Raw genomic sequence first — 22,351 nt, forward strand, 5'->3', positions numbered from 1 at the left:
TTCTTCATCAATATTTTGTAATTTTAACCATACATGCATTTTATATTTTTGCACATTTATTACTTAAGAATTTCATTTTCTCTGGAGCAACTGTGATATTGTGTTTTTTGGTTTGATTTCATTCTTAGTACATGAATTAATTTTTGTCTGTTAACCCTGTATCCTGTAACCCATGTTCACTTCTTTAGTTTGAGAAATTTCTTTTTCTGTGTGCTGTTCTATGCTATGTTGTTTTTGTCATGTCTGACTCTTTGGAACCCTATGGACTGTAGCCTGCCAGGCTGCTCTGTCCATGGGTTTCTCTAATTAAGAATAATGGAGTGGGTTTTCATTTCCTTCTCTAGGGGATCTTCCCCACCCAGGGATCAAACTCACATCTCTTATATCTCCTTCATTGGCAGGTGTGTTCTTTACTACTAGCACCACCTGGGAAGCCTCTTGTAATATTTTACATAATAATTGCAACAGTAAATATAAACCATTTACTTCTTTCTTTCCATCTGTAAACATTTTTATTATTTTTCTTACCTTATTGCACTGGCTATAGTTTTTATCATTATTTTTTGAAGTTCTTTCATTTTAAATTGTGTTTTCTCTTCGACAGATATGTAAATTGTCTTTTATGTATTTTTCATCCTTTGACATCTTGGAGACTTACTAACTCAGGAGAGACTGCCCTCTCAAGGCAACCTAATTCCTACAGATGGTAAACAACTTACCTGGAACACGTCTTTCTTATGAAAATCAAACAATTCAAAGCCCACACTCCCAACTACTTCCTTTATCAGGTTTTCACAATCTGGGCCACTGTCTTCCGGTCCTAAATGCCCCAAAGCCTGGTATCAGACAACTAGAGACAAGCCCTTTGCTCTAGAGTCTGCTAAAATTCTTTGCACTAGTCAATGCATAGACAACATATTAAAAAGCAGAGACAATACTTTGCCTACCAAGGTCTGTTGTATCATCAAACTTGTGGTTTTTCCAGTAGTTATGACGGATGTGAGAGTTAGAACATAAAGAAGAATGAATGCCAAAGGATCGATGCTTTTGAACTGTGGGGTTGGAGAAGATTCTTGAGAGTCCCTTGGACTGCAAGGAGATCAAACCAGTCAATCCTAAAGGAAATCACTCCTGAATATTCATTAGAATGACTGATGCTGAAGCTCAAATCTCCAGTACTTTGGCCACCTGATGCACAGAGCCAACTCATTGGAAAAGACCCTGATGCTGGGAAAGATTGAGGGCAGAAGGAGAAGGGGATGACAGAGGATGAGCTGGTTGGATAGCATCACTGACTCAATGGATATGAATTTGAGCAAACTCCAGGAGATAGTGAAGGACAGGGAAGCCTGATGCTGCAGTCCATGAGGTCACAAAAAATTGGACATGACTGAGCAACTGAACAATAACAGCAAGCCAATCCAAAACCTGTTTATCCTGGAACAGCCTTGCCTGTTCCTTCCAGCAGAAACCACAATTAAAGTTCTTGCCCATATATATATATATATATATATATATATTAATTTTATATACATAATACTTATATAATATATATATTTATATTATATATATATATATTTTTTTTTACACTGTCTGCTTTCTGACCAGCCCTGGTGCTTCTCTGTGGACCCCTAAAGCAAGGTATGCCCCTTTTTCTTGGGATCTGTGAGTATAACAAACTATCTTTTCAATGGCAATTATCTCCCAATCTGTTGATGTTGTTATACCTAAATAATAATAAAACCCATATTTTAAAATAATCAAACAGTTGTTTAATAGAAGTCTTTTATTTCTGGTGGAAAGACTCTTGATTTTTGTGCCTTGTAACTGACTTCTAGATTTATTGCATTGTTAAAAAATCAGTCTATTCTGTTTAATCAGTGTGTAGAAAACAGACTCTAACTATAAGGTCTACCTAGTTAATTTCATTATACAAATCTTTTATATACTTAACTGTTTGTTCTCTTTGTAGCCCCATGGACTGTAGCCCACCAGGCACCTCTGTCCATGGGAATTCTCTAGGCAAAAATACTGGAGTGAGCTGCCATGCCCTCCTCTAGGGGATCTTCCCAACCCAGGTCTTCTGCATTGCAAGGAGATTCTTTACCATCTGAGTCACCAGAGAAGATTTTAATCTTAGAGAAGTATGTAAAAACTCTCTTATTTTTAAAAGTATGTTTCTATCAGTGTCTTCCTTACGTTGTGTGTAATGCCCACTTTGTATAGTTATTTGGTACATAGATATTCATAATGATTACATTTTCAATTTAAATTTTGGCTTTGAGATAAGATGTAACTTTTTTTCCATGTTTAATACATGTTGACTAAAGTTCTTCTTGTCTGATATCAGAATTGCAACCCATGCTTTCTTACTGTTTCCATTTGCCTGGTATACCTTTGTCCATCCTTTTGGGGTTTTTTTGTTTGTTTTTTTTGTTTTTAACCTTCATAAATCTTTTGTTTGGGTGTGCTCTTGAATGCATTACAGAGTTCAATCCCACTTTGTCGGTTAAGCTGAAAATCTTTTTCTTTCAATAGATGAGATACACCCATGCATATTTTTTTTTAAGTCTAATATGTTTAGTCTCTTATCTGCCCAACTGTTCATGTTACAATTACTATGTCTATTGTATTTACTTTCTCTAAGAGATATGATTTCTTTACATGTTTATTTTTAAAAATAAATAATTGTATTCTTGTCCTAATGGTTATCCTTATACCTTTTCAAGAGTCCCTTTATTCTAGTTTTCTTATTTAATTTATCCTATCTCATTAGTTTGTAATGGTACCCTTTAACTACACGTATTGTCTGTACAACAGTTAATGGATTTCTTGTTACTCTTTTTCTCACCCCCTTCTCCCACTCTATTATTTCTATCATCATAAGATATGCTGTTAAGTTATTCTTTAATGCTCCATTCCACAGTTTTTTCAGTCTTAGATCATCAGTTTAAAATATTAAATGCTCACTATTTGTTCTTTTGCTGCAGTTTCCTCTTGGTTGAATAAAGTTTCTGCTCCCTTAGATTGCTTAAAAAGTAATCCCTAGTATCTTGAACGCTTCACATTTTTCATCTGTAGCTTTAACACTTGAAAGATAGTTAAATAGGTTAAAAAAAAAGTCCTTATTCATAAGTTTTTTTCTTGAGTAGTCTGAAAATATTGCTAATTGTTTCCTTTCTTTATAATTGCTTTTGAGGAAACTAGTGACAGTCTAATTTTGATTTGTTTGGTTAGGCCTGGAGGCCGTGATAATTTCTTTATTTTTAAAGTTCAGTAGTTTACTGAAATATGCCTACGGCTTGCTTATTCTAGATCAGTTTTCACAGATAATTGGGAAGCTCTGCAGATTTATATTTTATTTCAGTAAAGTGTTCTTATCCAATAAATATAGGATATTAATATTATTCCAGCGTTTTTCCTTCTTATGTAGATTTTCTTTGCTTGTCTATTTTAACCATTGCCGCTCTGATGAATTTTACTCCTTACTTTAATTTTTATTCTCTTTGCTGTTTTCCTAGTTTTATTTCTGAGGTATCTTGTAATTTAGTCTTATATTATTTTCCTCTCTTTTCTATTTCCTTTTTTCAGATCAATCATCAGTTTATCTCTTTATAGGTTTGGTACAGTTCTCTTCTTTTTAAAATTTCTAATTCACTATTATTGGGATTTTGTTATATTAAAAAATGTTTGGGAATATTTTATTTCAGAATATTGTCTAGTTTCCTTCTGTGATGTGTGTGTGTGTGTACATACATGTGTGTGTATTTCATTAGCTATAACAGTTTAATTCTCATTTGTGGTCTTATCACTTCATGGCAAATAGATGGGGAAACAGTGGCTGACTTTATTTTGGGGGGCTCCAAAATCACTGCAGATGGTGATTGCAGCCATGAAATTAAAAGATGCTTACTCCTTAGAAGGAAAGTTATGACCAACCTAGACAGCATATTAAAAAGCAGAGACATTACTTTGTCAACAAAAGTCTGTCTAGTCAAGGCTATGGTTTTTCCAGTAGTAATGTATGGATGTGTGAGTTGGACTATAAAGGAAGCTGAGCACCAAAGAATTGATGCTTTTGAACTGTGGTGTTGGAGAAGACTCTTGAGAGTCCCTTGGACTGCAAGGAGATCCAACCAGTCCATCCTAAAGGAGATCAGGCCTGGGTATTCATTGGAAGGACTGATGTTGAAGCTGAAACTCCAATACTTGGCTACCTGATGTGAAGAGCTCTCATTTGAAAAGACCCTGATGCTGGGAAAGATTGAGGGCAGGAGAAGAAGGGGATGACAGAGGATGAGATGGCTGGATGGCATCACTGACTCAAAGGACATGGGTTTGGGTGGACTCCAGGTGTTGGTGATGGACAGAGGGCCTGGCATGCTGCGGTTCATGGGGTCACAAGGAATCAGACATGACTGAGCGACTGAACTGAACTGAACTGTGGTCTTATAATAGCTTTGTGAAGATCAAAAAATTCATTTGCACTGCATTTTATGAGCAAAGCTACTGGTTTATGGTGGTCTAGAATATTCTTAGTCAAAAAGTGACTCTCCTTTGCCCATTTTTCAGCATAGGATAATGCAGTATTTTTAACAGTATGGCACTTTGGGGGCAATATTTGTGTTTTGAGTTTATTGTTTCTGTTGTGTCTTTCAAAATTTCTCCATACTTGCTCCTTTTTCTCTCCCTGTGTACAATTTCCAGAGTCTGCTCCTCTCTTCCTTTCTATCCTATTTTTCACAGAAGAAATAACTTTCTAAACTGAATACTTTTGAGTCCTTTATCTATAGCCAGCACTCTAATATACAAGAGTTTTTTGGCAGTATTTTAGCACTTAGTATAGCCTTCCTTTTTTATGGTGGTGATTTTAGTTCAATATTAGGCCCTCTATTTCCTTCTCCTATCTTCCAGACAGTTTTTTCAAGATGTCTACCCTTTACTGCATGCAAACATTTGGTAGGAACTCAAGGAACAGCTCATCTCAAAGTGGCTCTTATTTTTCTGCTTACAGGCAAGTTGAAGTGGTAGCGTCCTCTGTTTTCCACATACACTGAAGGCTTGGGATTTGTGTGGTTTTCTTTGTTATCATTGTTGATTTGTATAGTTTTGAAAGATATGTTGGGAGATATTAATTTAGGTGGCTCCCATTACTTTGACTATCCCAAATTAAGGTACATAATTTAAAGAATAATAATTGCATTCTATCAGTAAGCTCTTAATTGACTCCTTAAGATTTTAAGATTTTTCATATTATGGATCGAATTTACTTTTGTAGGTTCATTAACCAACACTTAACTCCCAGTCTCCTCTTTCTATCCTTCCTTCTAGTAATTGGTGTTACAATTTTTAGCATTCCTTGATTTTGCCTTGTACTTCTTATCTCTGTACATTTCTTTACGTTTTTTTCTCCTTGACAAATGTCTCCATTAATTATTCAGTAGTTAAAAATACTTTTTGTCCATTGAGTTTCTACCTTTTCCTTCCCTTAGTTGTAATCAAATGCTTACTCTATGATCATATAAAAAGAACTCAAATTAGGAGTCGTTTCCCACTCTTCATATTGGTACCTCAGCATGGGATCACTAGAAGTAACATACAAGAGTGTATTTTTCTCTTTCTCTACAAAATGAGTAAATTCAAGTAAATCAATCATCTATGACTCATTAAAGTTGAATTCCCACTTAGCATTTTGATAACATATGGTGAACTTTTCCTTGATAAACATTATAGTTATCAAGTTTCAGTTCCTGCAATATTTCATATTCTTCCAAAGAGACATTTTAAAGACACGGAAAAATTGTATTATTAAATACCTGAATTTTTATTCCTAGAATGAATATTTTCTACTTTTGTCCAACTGCTACATGAAACATAATCAGGAGCTTGAATGCCCATTTCAGTTTTTTTTTTTTAGAAAGCCAGGCTTTCGTAAAAATATGCCACTTTGATATTGTTTAATTTATAACTGTGAGGTAATTGACCTATACTGTCCCTGGATTCATGAACTTGGGTGTTTTTGCATTATATACAAACATTTACAGCAGAATAAGAAGGAAATAAAACTTTGGGAAGTCTAATTCTCTGACAATCCATTATGACTCTATCAAGATTCTGAAGCAACTACTGCATTTAAGTTCCTAACCATTCTTAGACTGTGGGGATTGTTCTTGTCAACTTAAATTTACCTGGTCCTTGTAGATCCAACTTTATGGCATAAGTTTGATACTGATTTCTTGTATTTTGTTTATTGAACAGCTTCTTGATATAATTCTGGTAAGCCCCAAAGTATACTAAAATGAAGTATAAAAATATTGAAACATTATTCTTCCTAGCCTATATATAGGCAGGCACTGCATCATCTACCAAACTGCCCCTTAGAAAACTGATTTTTGGTGTCTTCTTAAATGCCCCTGACTTTCTAAATGGTGCTTTGCCAGATCAATCATTTCACTGAAGGAGTGTAGGTAATTTTTATAATTAGTGGAATTTTCCTTATACCCCTCAAATCAGACCACTGCACAGACAGCTGGCCTTGATATCAAGACACCAAACACAAGCCTTTTCAGAAATCAAGTTTAATGCTCTTTAGCTGATGAAAAAATAATGACTTGTTTCCTGGCTGATTTTCTTACTTTCTATTTTTCTCTCCTTCTACTTTGCCCTCAAGCATGCACACAAACTGCATTTTTTCCAGCCAAGGTGGAAGATGTGTCAGCTCAGAGGCAGAGCATAATGACTCTCCTTGGTCAAAAAAAAAAGACATGTTATTTTAAAAATTTGGTAAGAATTATTAATATGAAAAATAGTAGGAAAACAGTCAAAACTGTTAGTAACCTTGCCAGATTATCGTCTTTGCTGCCTTTTAGCCATGACCTTCCTTCCTTAAGGATGACTATCATCTTTTCTTTCTTTTTCTCTCTTCCTTCCTTTATTCCTTCCTTCTCTTTGTCTTTATCTCACTCTCAACCATTGCCTGCATTCTCATGCAGGAGAATAGAATAGGAGAACCTGAAAGAGATTTGTACAAAGTGGAAATAATATTTCAAATTCTAATCCATGTAGACTGGCAGGAGAATGACAGCAAAATGCTTTGTACCAAGATTGTACTCTGCAGTGTTTCAGATTGATTTCAGTGATTTCTCTAAAGACTGCTAATATCACCAAACATACATTAATTTGTTTTATCATAATTTTAGTTTATCATAAAACTAGTTTATATTTTTAATACACAGATAGAATTTCCTATCGATGAGATTTGATGTGCACCTCATTAGAATAGGGTTCAGAAAAAGACTTCTGTATTGTCAATTGACTTTACCCTGTTTTTGAAGCAAGTTTTAAGTGAATAATTAAGGAAATAAAAACTTGGGGAATTAACACCAACAACTGGTATTTGGCTTGTTCCAAAGTAAACTCTACAAAGATTGAATATATGTATCTATTAAACCATAACTAGTGAAAGTGTTAGTCTCTCAGTCGTGTCTCTCTGTGACCCCATGGACTGTAGCCTGCCAGGCTCCTCAGTCCATGGAATTCAAATTCTCCAGGCAAGAGTACTGGAGTTGATTGCCATTCCCTTCTCCAGGGGATCTTCCTGACCCAGGAATCAAACCCTGGTCTCCTGCATTGCAGGCAGATTCTTTACCATCTGAGCCACCAGGGAAACCGTAACTAAGGTGACCTTAAAGAATTTAGATAACTACTGTACACTTTCAGCTCGTCTCCCTGCTTCAACATTTGCTATCCTCCATTCTCCACACAGCAGTCAAAGCAATCCTTTAATAATGTAAATCAGGTCATGCCATGCTTCTGCTCAGCATCATCCTGTGACTCTTACGTCAGAGCCTGTGTGTTTCTGACATAAGAAAATACCTATTTGCCATTCTTCTTTGAGAGTTTAACCCTTAGTGTATTCACAAATGTCTAGAATGAACACTACGTCTTCTACTTTCTCTCAGAGATAGGTGTGGCCATCAGACAAGGTTTTATTCAGTGAAATGTCATTATGCCTTGATGCCATAACACTCCTAGATGAGAACATAGGCAAAACATTCTCTGACATAAATCATAGAAATGTTTTTTACGTCAGTCTCCAAGACTAAAAATAAAGGCAAACATAAACAGTAGAACTTTATCAAAACTTACAAGCTTTTGCACAGCAAAGGAAACCATAAGCTAAGCAAAAAGACAACCTACGGACTAGGAGAAAACATTTGCAAACCATGCAACCTACAAAGGTATAATTTCCAAAATATACAAATACCTCATACAACTCAATAGCAGAAAAAACACAAACAATCAAATCCAAAAATGGGCAGAAGACCTAAACAGACGTTTCTCTTAAGAAGACATACAGATGGCCGTCACTAATTATTAGAGAAATGCAGATCAGACTACAATGAAGTACCACCACATACTAATCAGAATGGCCATCATTAAAAAACAAATGCTGGAGAGAGTGTGGAGAAAGCACCTTCCCACAGTGTTGATGGGAACATACATTGGTGCAGTCACTGTGGAAAACAGTATGGAAGTTCCTTAAAACAACTAAAAATAAAGTTGCCATATGATCCACCAATCCTACTCCTGGGTATATATCTGGAAAAAAAAGATATATGTACTCCAGTGTTCATAGCAGCACTGTAATAGCTGAGACATGGTAGCAACCTAAATGTCCTCCTACAGATGAATGGATAAAGAAGATGTGGTATAATATACAAAGGAATACTACTACTTGGCCTTAAAAAATAATGAAATAATGCCGTTTGCAGCAGCACACATGACCTAGAGATTAGCATACTGAGTCAGAAAGAGAAAGGCAAATACTGTATGATATCACTTGTGTGTGGAATCCGAGACAGGACAGAAATGAACTTATTTATGACATAGAAACAGACTCACAGACATAGAAAGCAAACTTATGGTTACCAAGGGGGAAAGTGCATGGGGCAGGGATAAATTAGGAGTTTGGAATTAGCAGATACAAGCTATTATATATGAAATAGATAAACCATTGGACCTACTACTGTATAGCCCAGGAAACTGTATTCAATAGCCTGAAATAAACCATCATGGGAAAAAAAAAATGTGTATGTATTTATAACTGAATGACTTTGCCATACACCAGAAACTAAAACAGCATTTAAGTCAAGTGTATTTTTAATTTAAAAATATCTTGAGCACTTTTTGGGATATAACTTTATAAATAGAGTAAGTCCCTTTCATAGGAACGAGTTCCATCCCAAGAGCACTTTCCTAAGTCCAATTTGTTCATCCATCAGTTAGCCTAGGTACCCACCTAGCACAATTGGCTATTTAGTACCGTACTGTAATAGGTTTACAATATTTTTACACAAATAATACATTAAAAAGCAAACAAAAATAAAACATTTTTAATCTTACAGTACAGTACCTTGAAGAATGCAGTAGTACAGAACAACTGCTGATGCTTCTTAGCAGTACCAGCTACATCACTGCTGCTTTTACACTTGCTTCTGGACATCCTGGGCTTCAAATAAAGATCTGGTACTACTGCACTCTATACAACAGTGTGTGTGTGTTAGTTGTTCAGTCATGTCTGACTCTTTGCAACACCATTGACTATTTCCTGCCAGGCTCCTCTGGTCCATGGAATTCTCTAGGCAGAAATACTAGAGTAGGTAGCTATTCCCTTCTCCAGGGGATCTTCCCAGCCCAGGGATTGAACCTAGATCTCCCACACTGCAGGCAGATTCTTTACCATCTGAGCCACAAGGGAAGCCCCACTCTAATAAAATACTGTATAATAAAATACACAAAAGTGCAACTACTTGTAAAGGATGAATGCACATGCCAATGTACGCTAGATGCATGAACTAACTTATATGATTGGACATTTGAACACACGTTCACATCTGAAATTTTGCAACATTTGTATGTAGGGGACTTAACTGTAGAAGCATTTTCTTTGTTCCCTTGTACTTTCTGATTATTGAAATGCAGAGTTGATAGCTGGAGCTCCTTCAGTCATCTCAGTTCCTGAGGCTAAAAGCCATTCTGAGCATAACTGAAGAGCAAGATAGAAGGAGCTATGACCCTGCCAATTTTTTGAAATTTTTGATGCCTGTATATTGATGTCTTTATATGAAAGACAAGCAATCTTCTGTCTTTCAGAAGCTAGTCTAAATATAAATTTTTCATCATTTGCAGCTGTACCTAATTCTAACTTTCACGTGACTGAGAATAAAATTAAAATTCTCTCTATGCCCTATGTGTTCCTTGGCTAATTTTATCCCTTATTTCCTACCCTTCATCCACATTCAGTCTATTCCAGCTATACTGAACTTCTTGCTACTCAATGGACACATCAAGCACATTATTATCTTTGAGTCTAGGTGCTTTTTATCCTTCAGTCTGTCATTCTGTCCTGGAGCACAGGACTCCTGGGCATGTCTGGTCTCTGTTTGGACTTCCTCTAGAAAAGACTTCTAACCAGTATGTCTCAAATAAAAGCACAAGTTAATCTTTCATCATCTACTTTATTTTTATAGCATGTATTAATCCCAGTTAATGTATTTTTTATTTGCCTCTTAGTTTATCTATCTTTCCCCAGAAGCTAAATTTCATGACGTACACATTTAATTGCCCCTCTGTCTCCCAGACCAAGAACCATTCCAGGCATTTGGTTCATCCCAAGACCAAGAATGCACATTCCAGTGTGCATCTAATATGATGCTCGTCATTTTTTGATGAGGAGTTTGTTAAAGTTCCCTAGATCCTTCAAAGTTCCATTTTGTTCACTTTCGTGTTGTTGGTTTCATTTTACACACAGGAAACAGGAAGAATCTTGCTGAAATAAGACCCTAAATTTAGTTTTCTTTGTTTGTTTTTGATGGTAAGAGACCAAAGTGGAAATGCAGTGAATTCCATGTATCCCATCCTGAATATGACTGTTTTTGACAAGGTATCAGATCAGATCAGATCAGTCGCTCAGTCATGTCCGACTCTTTGCGACCCCATGAATCACAGCACGCCAGGCCTCTCTATCCATCACCAACTCCCGGAGTTCACTCAGACTCATGTCCATCGAGTCAGTGATGCCATCCAGCCATCTCATCCTCTGTCGTCCCCTTCTCCTCCTGCCCCCAATCCCTCCCAGCATCAGAGTCTTTTCCAATGAGTCAACTCTTCGCATCAGGTGGCCAAAGTACTGGAGTTTCAGCTTTAGCATCATTCCTTCCAAAGAAATCCCAGGGCTGATCTCCTTCAGAATGGACTGGTTGGATCTCCTTGCAGTCCAAGGGACTCTCAAGAGTCTTCTCCAACACCACAGTTCAAAAGCATCAATTCTTCGGCGCTCAGCTTTCTTCACAGTCCAACTCTCACATCCATACATGACCACTGGAAAAACCATAGCCTTGACTAGCCGGACCTTTGTTGGCAAAGTAATGTCTCTGCTTTTGAATATGCTCTCTCGGTTGGTCATAACTTTCCTTCCAAGGAGTAAGCGTCTTTTTATTTCACGGCTGCAGTCACCATCTGCAGTGATTTTGGAGCCCAGAAAAATAAAGTCTGACACTGTTTCCACTGTTTCCCCATCTATTTCCCATGAAGTAGTGGGACCGGATGCCATGATCTTCGTTTTCTGAATGTTGAGCTTTAAGCCAACTTTTTCACTCTCCACTTTCACTTTCATCAAGAGGCTTTTGAGTTCCTCTTCACTTTCTGCCATAAGGGTGGTGTCATCTGCATATCTGAGGTTATTGATATTTCTCCCAGCAATCTTGATTCCAGCTTGTGTTTTTTCCAGTCCAGCGTTTCTCATGATGTACTCTGCATATAAGTTAAATAAACAGGGTGACAATATACAGCCTTGACGAACTCCTTTTCCTATTTGGAACCAGTCTGTTGTTCCATGTACAGTTCTAACTGTTGCTTCCTGATCTGCATACAGACTTCTCAAGAGGCAGATCAGGTGGTCTGGTATTCCCATCTCTTTCAGAATTTTCCAGTTTATTGTGATCCACATATCACATTATTACAATTCAGAGTTCAGGAAATATACTGATCTCACACTACTATGGGATTGTTTGGCTGTATTGTTTTATGAGAAAGAGTGGAATTTTCCCTCAATGAATTATTGTACAGTCAGTCATACTGGTAAGATGTTAATTCTGGGGAAGAAAATCAACCTGCAGTGGTGTGCCACAGGCAGAAAAGTTTGAAAAGCTTTCATCTTCTCTAAACATTTTGGACATGCAGCCTGGGCTGTAAGAGAGACACTGGGAGTGCTATTGGTAGAGGCAGGCTGGATTTAAGCAGGAATGAAGTTAGGTAAGAACTCTGTAGTATAGGGCTTATCATTGAATAATTATAAATTATTTTATATGTGATATTTCCCTTCCAGTATGGTCAAGCCTTCAATAACATCTGGGAAATATTTTCTATGTCATGATGAATAAAGAGAAAGGAAACTATTCCACATCTTAGAATGAATCAGAAAGAAAGCAGAAGCCTCTTCCAAGATTCATGGTGCCAGGTCTGTCCCCAAAATAGTGGCAATTAACCCAGGCAGTACAGCTGAGGCAGCATCATCATAGCCTAAAAAGGAAGTTGGAGGGACAAACCAGAGCCTGAACTCTGAAAAACTGTCACGAATTGTCAAAATTGAGAATTTTTGAGAAGGTATTCATTTTTGCACTAAAGCCTTTGGGAGGGTAATTCCATTTTAATGAAGGCTACCTAGATAAGATCTCTTCTGTATTTTCTTTTCTTGTCTTGTCCAGAAAGTTTTCAGCAAAGAAGAAAGCATTTTTCACATTGTACTGAAAATTGCTGCTTAATTCCCCCCCCCGCCCCCAGCTCTAGCCTGTAAATTCTTTAGGACCTGCCTCTTTCATCTGTGTATTCCCAGTGGCTAGCACCCTACTGAGCAAAGTAAATCCTCAATAATTGCTTGTGGAAGGCATAAACAAGCCTTTCTCAGAGCATTTACAGTCATTCCCATGATTTGAATGAAATAATGTACATAAAATATTTTTCATAACAATGTTAATTGAATCTTAAGTGGTGCTGAGGGCCTTTTATAAACACACACTGAAAAATGAGCAAAGAAAATTTCAGTAACACTTATTGCAAAAATGCTCTTGGTATTGTCACAGAAGAGGATATGAAATGAAGTGAAAAGAATGCTCTGTATCACTTAAATACAAGAATTTAATTCCCACATTCTTGCTATTCCTATTCTGTCTTTCAAGACACACAAAACTAGAATTTGGAATGGGAGAGAGCCTGGGACTTCCCTGGTGGCTCAGCAGTAAAGAATCCGCCTGCAAAGCAGGAGACGATGCTGGGTTTGTTCTGTGGGTTGAGAAGATCCCCTGGAGTAGGATGCCAACCCACTCCACTACTCTTGCCAGAATAAGTCCCACGGACAGAGGACCCTGGTGGGTTACAGTCCTTGGGGTCGCAGAGTCAGACAGGGCTTAGAAACCAAGCACATGAGCATGGAGCCTGGGAAGAAACACGGGAATACATGGATGCCTTTCTCTCAGCCCAACTGTGACCTAATTCTAAGAAAACAACCCAGCTTCAAATTATGATCTCTCTTAAATACCTTAATTTCCTTCCCCAAAGGTAAGTCCTTGAGGTTTCTGAGGCTAAAGTAAAGGACTGGCGGATGCCCAGCTTTCTCCCTCACTAGATAACTAGTTTACAACAGTTTTGCTAGGTATAAATTAGTAAACTCTACCGAATTCTATGTGGTGTAAAAGGAAAGCCAGGTAGAAAATGAACACGTTAAGTTTTTGTTTGATTCTCAGTGGTTCGAAACTCATAGAAGTCAACTGTTTGCCACAGATCACAGGATTTTGCAATTCAACTGTGTCATAGTCCATTCATTTGGCAACATTCTTTCTCAGGTCTCTCCAGTATAAGAGCGCCTGTCTTTTCATGTCTCATTTGGGTTGAGAAGTTTCCAGCCTAGACTCAATCCTATGGATACTGATTTCTTTTCTGAAACGTGTTATGTAATCAGGGCCCATTTAGTCCACAATGGTAGGGCCACAGATACAAAATAATTAGTACTTTGGCAAATTTCTATGATTAAAACAGAAAAGTAAGAATGATAGACACATTTCACATGGTTTAAAGTCAGGTTCAGTTCAGTTCAGTTGCTCAGTCATGTCCGACTCTTTGTGACCCCGTAAATCGCAGCACGCCAGGCCTCCCTGTCCATCACAAACTCCCAGAGTTCACTCAGACTCACGTCCATCGAGTCGGTGACACCATCCAGCCATCTCATCCTCTGTCGTCCCTTTCTCCTCCTGCCCCCAATCTCTCCCAGCATCAGAGTCTTTTCCAATGAGTCAACTCTTCGCATCAGGTGGCCAAAGTACTGCAGTTTCAGCTTTAGCATCATTCCTTCCAAAGAACACCCAGGACTGATCTCCTTTAGAATGGACTGGTTGGATCTCCTTGCAGTCCAAGGGACTCTCAAAAGTCTTCTTCAACACCACAGTTCAAAAGCATCAATTCTTCGGTGCTCAGCCTTCTTCACAGTCCAACTCTCACATCCATAATGACCACTGGAAAAACCATAGCTGTGACTAGACAAACCTTTGTTGGCAAAGTAATGTCTCTGCTTTTGAATATGCTATCTAGGTTGGCCATAACTTTCCTTCCAAGGAGTAAGCATCTTTTAATTTCATGGCTGCAGTCACCATGTGCAGTGATTTTGGAGCTCAGAAAAATAAAGTCTTTCACTGTTTCCACTGTTTCCCCATCTATTTCCCATGAAGTGATGGGACCAGATGCCACGATCTTAGTTTTCTGAATGTTAAGCTTTAAGCCAACTTTTTCACTCTCTGCTTTCACTTTCATCAAGAGGCTTTTGAGTTCCTCTTCACTTTCTGCCATAAGGGTGGTGTCATCTGCATATCTGAGGTCATTGATATTTCTCCTGGCAATCTTGATTCCAGCTTGTGCTTCTTCCAGCCCAGTGTTTCTCATGATGTACTCTGCATATAAGTTAAATAAACAGAGTGACAATATACAGCCTTGACGTACTCCTTTTCCTATTTGGAACCAGTCTGTTGTTCCATGTCCAGTTCGAACGGTTGCTTCCTGACCTGCATATAGGTTTCTCAAGAGGCAGGTCAGGTGGTCTGGTATTCCCATCTCTTTCAGAAGTACCCCAAATAATACAATGTCTGCTGCCATTTAACAAAGGAATATCATTTCTTTCTACAACTGACTTTAATGTACACATTTTTGCATCATGAACCCAGACTGTACTTTCACCATGAATTAAATCCAAACAATACCATAGAAAATAGCAAGGCACCACTTAAATAGGTGTGAAACCAGAAATCTAATATCCATAAATAAGAACCAGTTTTGTAAATTGTGGTTTTCTCCATATAAATTTGTATTATTTCTGTCATTTCTTCGTATACTTTTGTAACATTTTAAAAGAGCACAAAACTTTTATTTCTCTTTAGATAAAATATACATATTTTATAGAGCTTTAACTCTTTTTTTTTTTAATTTAACTAAAGATTTTTCTTTGCACCAGCTAAGGAAACTTCAGTGCATCACTGAAAGCAAAATTAGACTATAATTTGATCATTGTTTTCAGAATTTCAGAAGACGTTTTTAAAACAGAATATTTCTTAACTCAGAATTTTAATGCTTTCTGAGCTATCTGACCTAGAAGAGTGTCATCAAGAGACTGGTGTCTGTCTCACTTGCAAACTTAGAGTGCTGAATACTGTCTTAGCCACAAACTGTCTCCTGCCACTATAATCACTGTGAACCCTGGTTGATCACCCTTATCTCCTGCTCCACATGACAGCTACTATAATGGCCCCAGAACCCCTATTCAAAGAAACAAATACATGAGTGAATGTAATTAGGATAGGGAGGTGACATGAATGGTAATATATATATATATATATATATATATATATATATATATACTCTCGTATTTTGTGTGTGCAGATATATTTTTATAAATGGGCAATGTTTTGATTGAACCTTGATTATGGATTTATTTCCAAAATAAAATAACATTTTTTCTTGTCAGCAGAAAGCTAAACTGGCTCTTGTAGCTCTGGTGGGGAACAATGAGAGATTTAATAGAAATTATTTATATATAATTTATATATGCAAATTATATTATATATATTATTTATAAATAATTTCTACCTTTTGTATAACTGCTGTCAACTGAAGAAAAAAGCACACTTAAAAGTTGTGAGTTAGAGGGAAACATAGGCAAAACACTCTCTGGCATAAATCACAGCAGGATCCTCTATGGCCCACACCAGAGTAATGGAAATAAAAGCAAAAATAAACAAATGGGACCTAATTAAACTGAAAAGCTTTTGCACAATGAAGGAGACTATAAGCAAGGTAAAAAGACAGCCTTCAGATTGGGAGAAAATAATAGCAAATGAAGCAACTGACAAACAACTAATCTCAAAAATACACACGGAGCTCATGCAGCTCAAATCCAGGAAAATAAATGACCCAATCAAAAAATGGGCCAAAGAACTAAACAGACATTTTTCCAAAGAAGACATACAGATGGATAACAAACACATGAAAAGATGCTCAACATCACTCATTACCAGAGAAATGCAAATCAAAACCACTCTGAGGTACCCTCTCACACCAGTCAGAATGGCTGCAATCTAAAAGTCTACAAGCAATAAATGCTGGAGAGGGTGTGGAGAAAAGGGAACCCTCTTACACTGTTGGTGGGAATGCAAACTAGAACAGCCACTATGGAGAACAGTGTGGAGATTCCTTAAAAAACTGCAAATAGAACTGCCTTATGATCCAGCAATCCCACTGCTGGGCATACACACTGAGGAAACCAGAAGGGAAAGAGACATGTGTACCCCAATGTTCACTGCAGCACTGTTTATAATAGCCAGGACATGGAAGCAACCTAGATGTCCATCAGCAGATGAATGGATAAGAAAGCTGTGATACATATACACAATGGAGTATTACTCAGCCATTAAAAAGAATACATTTGAATCAGTTCTAATGAGGTGGATGAAACTGGAGCCTATTATACAGAGTGAAGTAAGTCAGAAAGAAAAACATCAGAACAGTATATTAATGCATATATATGGAATTTAGAAAGATGGTAACAATGACCCTATATGCGAGACCACAAAAGAGACAGAGATGTAAAGAACAGACTTTTGGACCCTATGGAGAAGGCAAGGGTGAGACGATTTGAGAGAATAGCACTGAAACACTTGTATTACCACATGAGAAATAGACCGCCATTCCAGGTTTGGTGCATGAGACAGGGTGCTCAGGACTGGTGCACTGGGATGACCCTGAGGGAGGGATCGGTAGGGAGGTGGCAGAGGGGTTCAGGATGGAGAACACATGTACACCCATGGCTGACTCATGTCAATGTATGCCAAAACCACTACAATATTGTAAATAATTTTAGTTTAGTCGCTCAGTCATGTTGGACTCTTTGCGACCTCATGAACCACAGCACACCAGGCTGCCCTGTCCATCACCAACTCCTGGAGTCCACCCAAACCCATAAGTCGGTGATAACATCCAGTCATCTCATCTTCTGTTGTCCCCTTCTGCGAAATCTAACTGTTGCTTCCTGACCTGTATACAGATTTCTCAAGAAGCAGGTCAGGTGGTCTGGTATTCCCATCTCTTTCAGAATTTTCCAGTTTACTGTGACCCACAGAGTCAAAGGCTTTGGCATAGTCAATAAAGCAGAAATAGATGTTTTTCTGGAACTCTCTTGCTTTTTCGATGATCCAGTGGATGTTGGCAATTTCATCTCTGGTTCCTCTGCCTTTTCTAAAACCAGCCTGAACATCTGGAAGTTCACATTCACTTATTGTTGAAGCCTGGCTTGGAGAATTTTGAGCATTACTTTACTAGCGTGTAAGATGAGTGCAATTGTGCGGTAGTTTGAGCATTCTTTGGCATTGCCTTTCTTTGGGACTGGAATGAAAACTGACCTTTTCCAGTCCTGTGGCCACTGCTGAGTTTTCCAATTTGCTGGAATATTGAGTGCAGCACTTTCACAGAATCATCTTTTAGGATTGAAATAGCTCAACTGGAATTCCTTCCCCTCCACTAGCTTTGTTAGTAGTGACGCTTCCTAAGGCCCACTTGGCTTCACATTCCAGGAGGTCTGGCTCTAGGTGAGTGATCACACCATTGTGATTATCTGTATCGTGAAGATCTTTTTTGTATAGTTCTTCTGTGGATTCTTTCCACCTCTTAATATCTTCTGCTTCTGTTAGGTCCATACCATTTCTGTCCTTTATTAAGCCCATCTTTGCATGAATTGTTCCCTTGGTATCTCTAATTTTCCTGAAGAGATCTCTAGTCTTCACTGACTCAGTGGACATGAATTTGAGCAAATTCTGGGAGACAGTGGAGGACAGAGGAGCCCAGCATGCTACAGTCCATGGGGTAGCAGATTTGGACAAGATTTAGGGACTGAACAACAACAAGGTTCATGTAAACACTGAGATACAAAAGTAAGACATCATTACAAGTATCTTAGTTCTACCTCTTTACTGTCATTGCAAACATTAGTTTGTTTTCCATCTTTATCATCTTCTCATTTCAAGAATTTCATAGAAATGTAATCAGACCTTTTGAGACGGGCTTCTTCACTCAGCATAATTAGTTACATAATTAACTGCAAACCTTGAAATCCATCTAAGTTGTTGCATATTTGTTCCTTTTTGTTTCTAAGCAATATTCCATGGTGTGGATGTAGTGCAGATTGCTTAAATATCAATAGTTACCCTTGCAAAACAATTTAGTTGCTTTCAGTTTCAGGCTACGATAATTAAAGGTGCTGTATACAGTCATGTACTGGTTTTTAGTGTGAACCTATGTTTTCATTCCTTTGAGATAAATGCCTAGGCATGTGGTTGCTGTGTCATGTTTATTATTTTTAAGAGACTGCTGCACCATCTTTCAGTGTCTGTGCTGCTGCTAAGTCGCTTCAGTCGTGTCCGACTCTGTGCGACCCCATAGACGGCAGCCCACCAGGCTTCCCGGTCCCTGGGATTCTCCAGGCAAGAACACTGGAGTGGGTTGCCATTTCCTTCTCCAATGCATGAAAGTGAAAAGTGAAAGTGAAGTCGCTCAGTCGTGTCCGACTCTTCTCGACCCCATGGACTGCAGCCTACCAAACTCCTCCGCCCATGGGATTCTCCAGGTCTGTACATTCCTACAAACAATATATAAGAACTCATTCTGTGCATCCGTGTCAGCGTATGTATTGTCAATATTTTTTATTTTAGCTATTCTCATACGTATGTAGTGATAGCTCTTTGTGATCTTTATTTCCATAATAACTAGTGATGTTGAACACCTTTGTATGTACTTATTTACCATTTATATGTACTCTTCTGTGAAATGCTTCTTCATGCCTTTTGCTCATTTTCTACTTGGATTGTTTGTTTTGTTGTTAGTATTGAGTTTTGAGGGTTCTTTATATTTTCTAAATGAGTCCTTGGCCAGATACGTGACTTGCAAATATTTTCACCCAGTGTGGTTTGTCTTTTCATCTTCTTAAAAATGTCTTTTGCAGAGTAAAGGTTTATATTTTTGATGGATCATAATTAACCATTTTTTTCTTTTACAGATTGTACTTTTGATATCATTTCTGTGTACTCTTTACCAAGCCCTAGGTTCCAAAGATTTTCTCCTATTTTTCTACTAAAGGATTCATAGGTTATTTTTTTGCCTGTAAGTTTGTTCACTGTAGTTTTTTTAAAAAGTACATAAAATTTGCCACCTTATCCATTTTTAAGAGTACAGTTTAGTAGTATTAGGTACACTCATATTGTTGTTACAAAGGTCTGAACTTTTTCATCTTGCAAGACTAAAACTCTGTACTCTCAAATAAACCTTCTTTCCTCCCTCCTCCCCAGCCCCTAGTAACCATGATTCTCCTTTTTTCCTATGGATTTGACAATTTTAGATACCTCACAGAAGTGAAATCATACAGTGTTTGTGACTGACTCATTTCACTTAGCATAATGTCCTCAAGGTTCATCCATGTTGTAGCAGGAAACAGGATTTCCTTCTCTTTTAAAGCTGAATAAATCGCATTGTATGGCTATGCTGTTTATACAATTCGTGGAGTTCTCACAGCTAGTATACTGGTCAAGAAGCAACAGTCAGAACCCTGTATGAAACAACTGGTTCAGGATTGAGAAAGGAGTACAGCAATGCTTTTTATTGTCACCCTGTTTATTTAACTTCTACATAGAGCACATCATGTGAAATGGGAAACTGGATGAATTACAAGCTGGAATCAAGATTTCCATGAGAAATAACAACAAGCTCAGATATGTAGATGATACCATTCTAATGGCAGAAATTGAAGAAGAACTAAAGAGCCTCTTGATGAGGGTGAAGGAGGAGAGGTGAAAAAGCCAACTTAAAGCTCAATATTTAAAAAACTAAGATCACGGCATCCAGTCCCATGACTTCATGGCAAATAGAAGAGGAAAAGGTGGAAGCAGTGAGAGATTTCCTCTTAGGCTCTAAAATCACTGTGGATGGTGATTGCAGCCATGAAATTAGTTGACAATTTCTTCTTGAAAGAAAAGCTATGAGAAACCTAGACAATGTGTTAAAAAGCAAGGACATCGCTTTGCCAGCAAGTCTGTATAGTCAAAGCTATGGTCTTTCCAATGGTCATGTATGGGTGTGAGAGCTGAACAATAAGGCAGAGCGCCAAAGAATTCATGCTTTCAGACTGTGGTGCTGAAGAAGACTCTTGAGAGTCCCTTGAAAAGTAAGGAGATCAAACCAGTTAATCTTAAAGGAAATCAACCCTGAATATTCTTTGGAAGGACTGATGCTGAAGCTGAAACTCCAATACTTTGGCCACCTGATACAAAGAGCTGACTCATTGGAAAAGACCCTGATGCTGGGAAAGACTGAAGGCAGGAGGAGAAGGGGATGACAGAGGATGAGATGGTTGGATGGCATCACTGATTCATTGGACATGAACTTGGGCAAACTCCAGGAGATGGTGATGGACAGAGAAACCTGGCGTGCTGCAGTCCATGGGATTGCAAAGAGTCAGACACAACTTGGCAACTGAACAGCAACAACAGTATGGTTATACCATGTTTATCCAATTCATCAAGTTAACAGATTTTTGCTTTGCTTCCACCTCTTGGCCATTGTGAATAGTGCTTAATGAACATGGTTGTGGAAGATTTAGGTGTAAGCCTTATAATGAAATTTGTGATCCATTTTGAGATATTTTTGCAAAACATGTGTGGTTTAAGATGCGTGTCATCATTTGTATAATCAACTTCTCCAGCAACATTTGTTGAAAGACTCTTTGGCAGTACTTGTATGGGGCTATTTCTGATTCTTTATTCTGTTCCATTTTTCTGTATATCTGTCCTTCTGTCAGAACCACACAGTCTTGTGTTAACAGTTGTGTAATAAATCTTAAAATTGAATGAAGCAATTCCTCCAACTTTATCCTGATTTTTAACTATTATTTCAGCTTTTCTTTTTCCCTTTCCAAATAAATTTTAGAATAATTTTGATTTATTTATTGTTTAGTAAATATCTTCAGGATAAAATCTTATTGGATTATAATGTGTAAATCTGTATATCACTCTGGGGAGAACTGGCACTCCTACTTTCTTTTGATTTACACGGCATATATTTCCATTCTTTTCCTTTACTGTTTCATCATTCCGTTTTCTTTTTCTCGCATTCCTGTGGGTTACTAGAACATTGCTTTACACTCCATTTTGATTTATCCAAAATGGCTTTTTATATCTTTGTTAGCGGTTGCTCTAGGTATCATAATATATAATTTATTACAGTTTACTGATACAGACATTTCACCAGTTTAAGTGAAGTGTAGAAACTTTATCTTCTCTTATGTCCCTTTATACTCCTGTTTATAATGTAAGGATATTAAATATTTTCTTTACATTTACATTACACTGACAACCAGATCAGGAAATGATGTGATTTTTGCTTTAATAATCAAAAACAATAGAGAAAAGTCAAAAGGAAAAGAAAGTCGACTGTATTCACTGATATTTTAACTCTTGCCATTATTCTGTTTATAATATTGCAGAATTTTTTCTTTTACAATTCCTGTCTTCTCAGAGAATTTTTTTAAATCATTCTTTTAGGGTTGGCCTTCTAGTGACAGTTTTTTAGTTATGCCTCATTGAGAATATGCCTCTCGATTTCTACTTCATTATTGAAGGATCATTTCACCAGACATAGAACAAGAGATTTACAGAATTTTCAGCATTTGAAAAATGCTGTGGCACTTCTGTCTGTCCTTCACGGTTTTCGA

Source organism: Bos mutus, chromosome 20, assembly GCF_027580195.1.
Source record: "Bos mutus isolate GX-2022 chromosome 20, NWIPB_WYAK_1.1, whole genome shotgun sequence".
Classification (NCBI taxonomy): Eukaryota; Metazoa; Chordata; class Mammalia; order Artiodactyla; family Bovidae; genus Bos; species Bos mutus.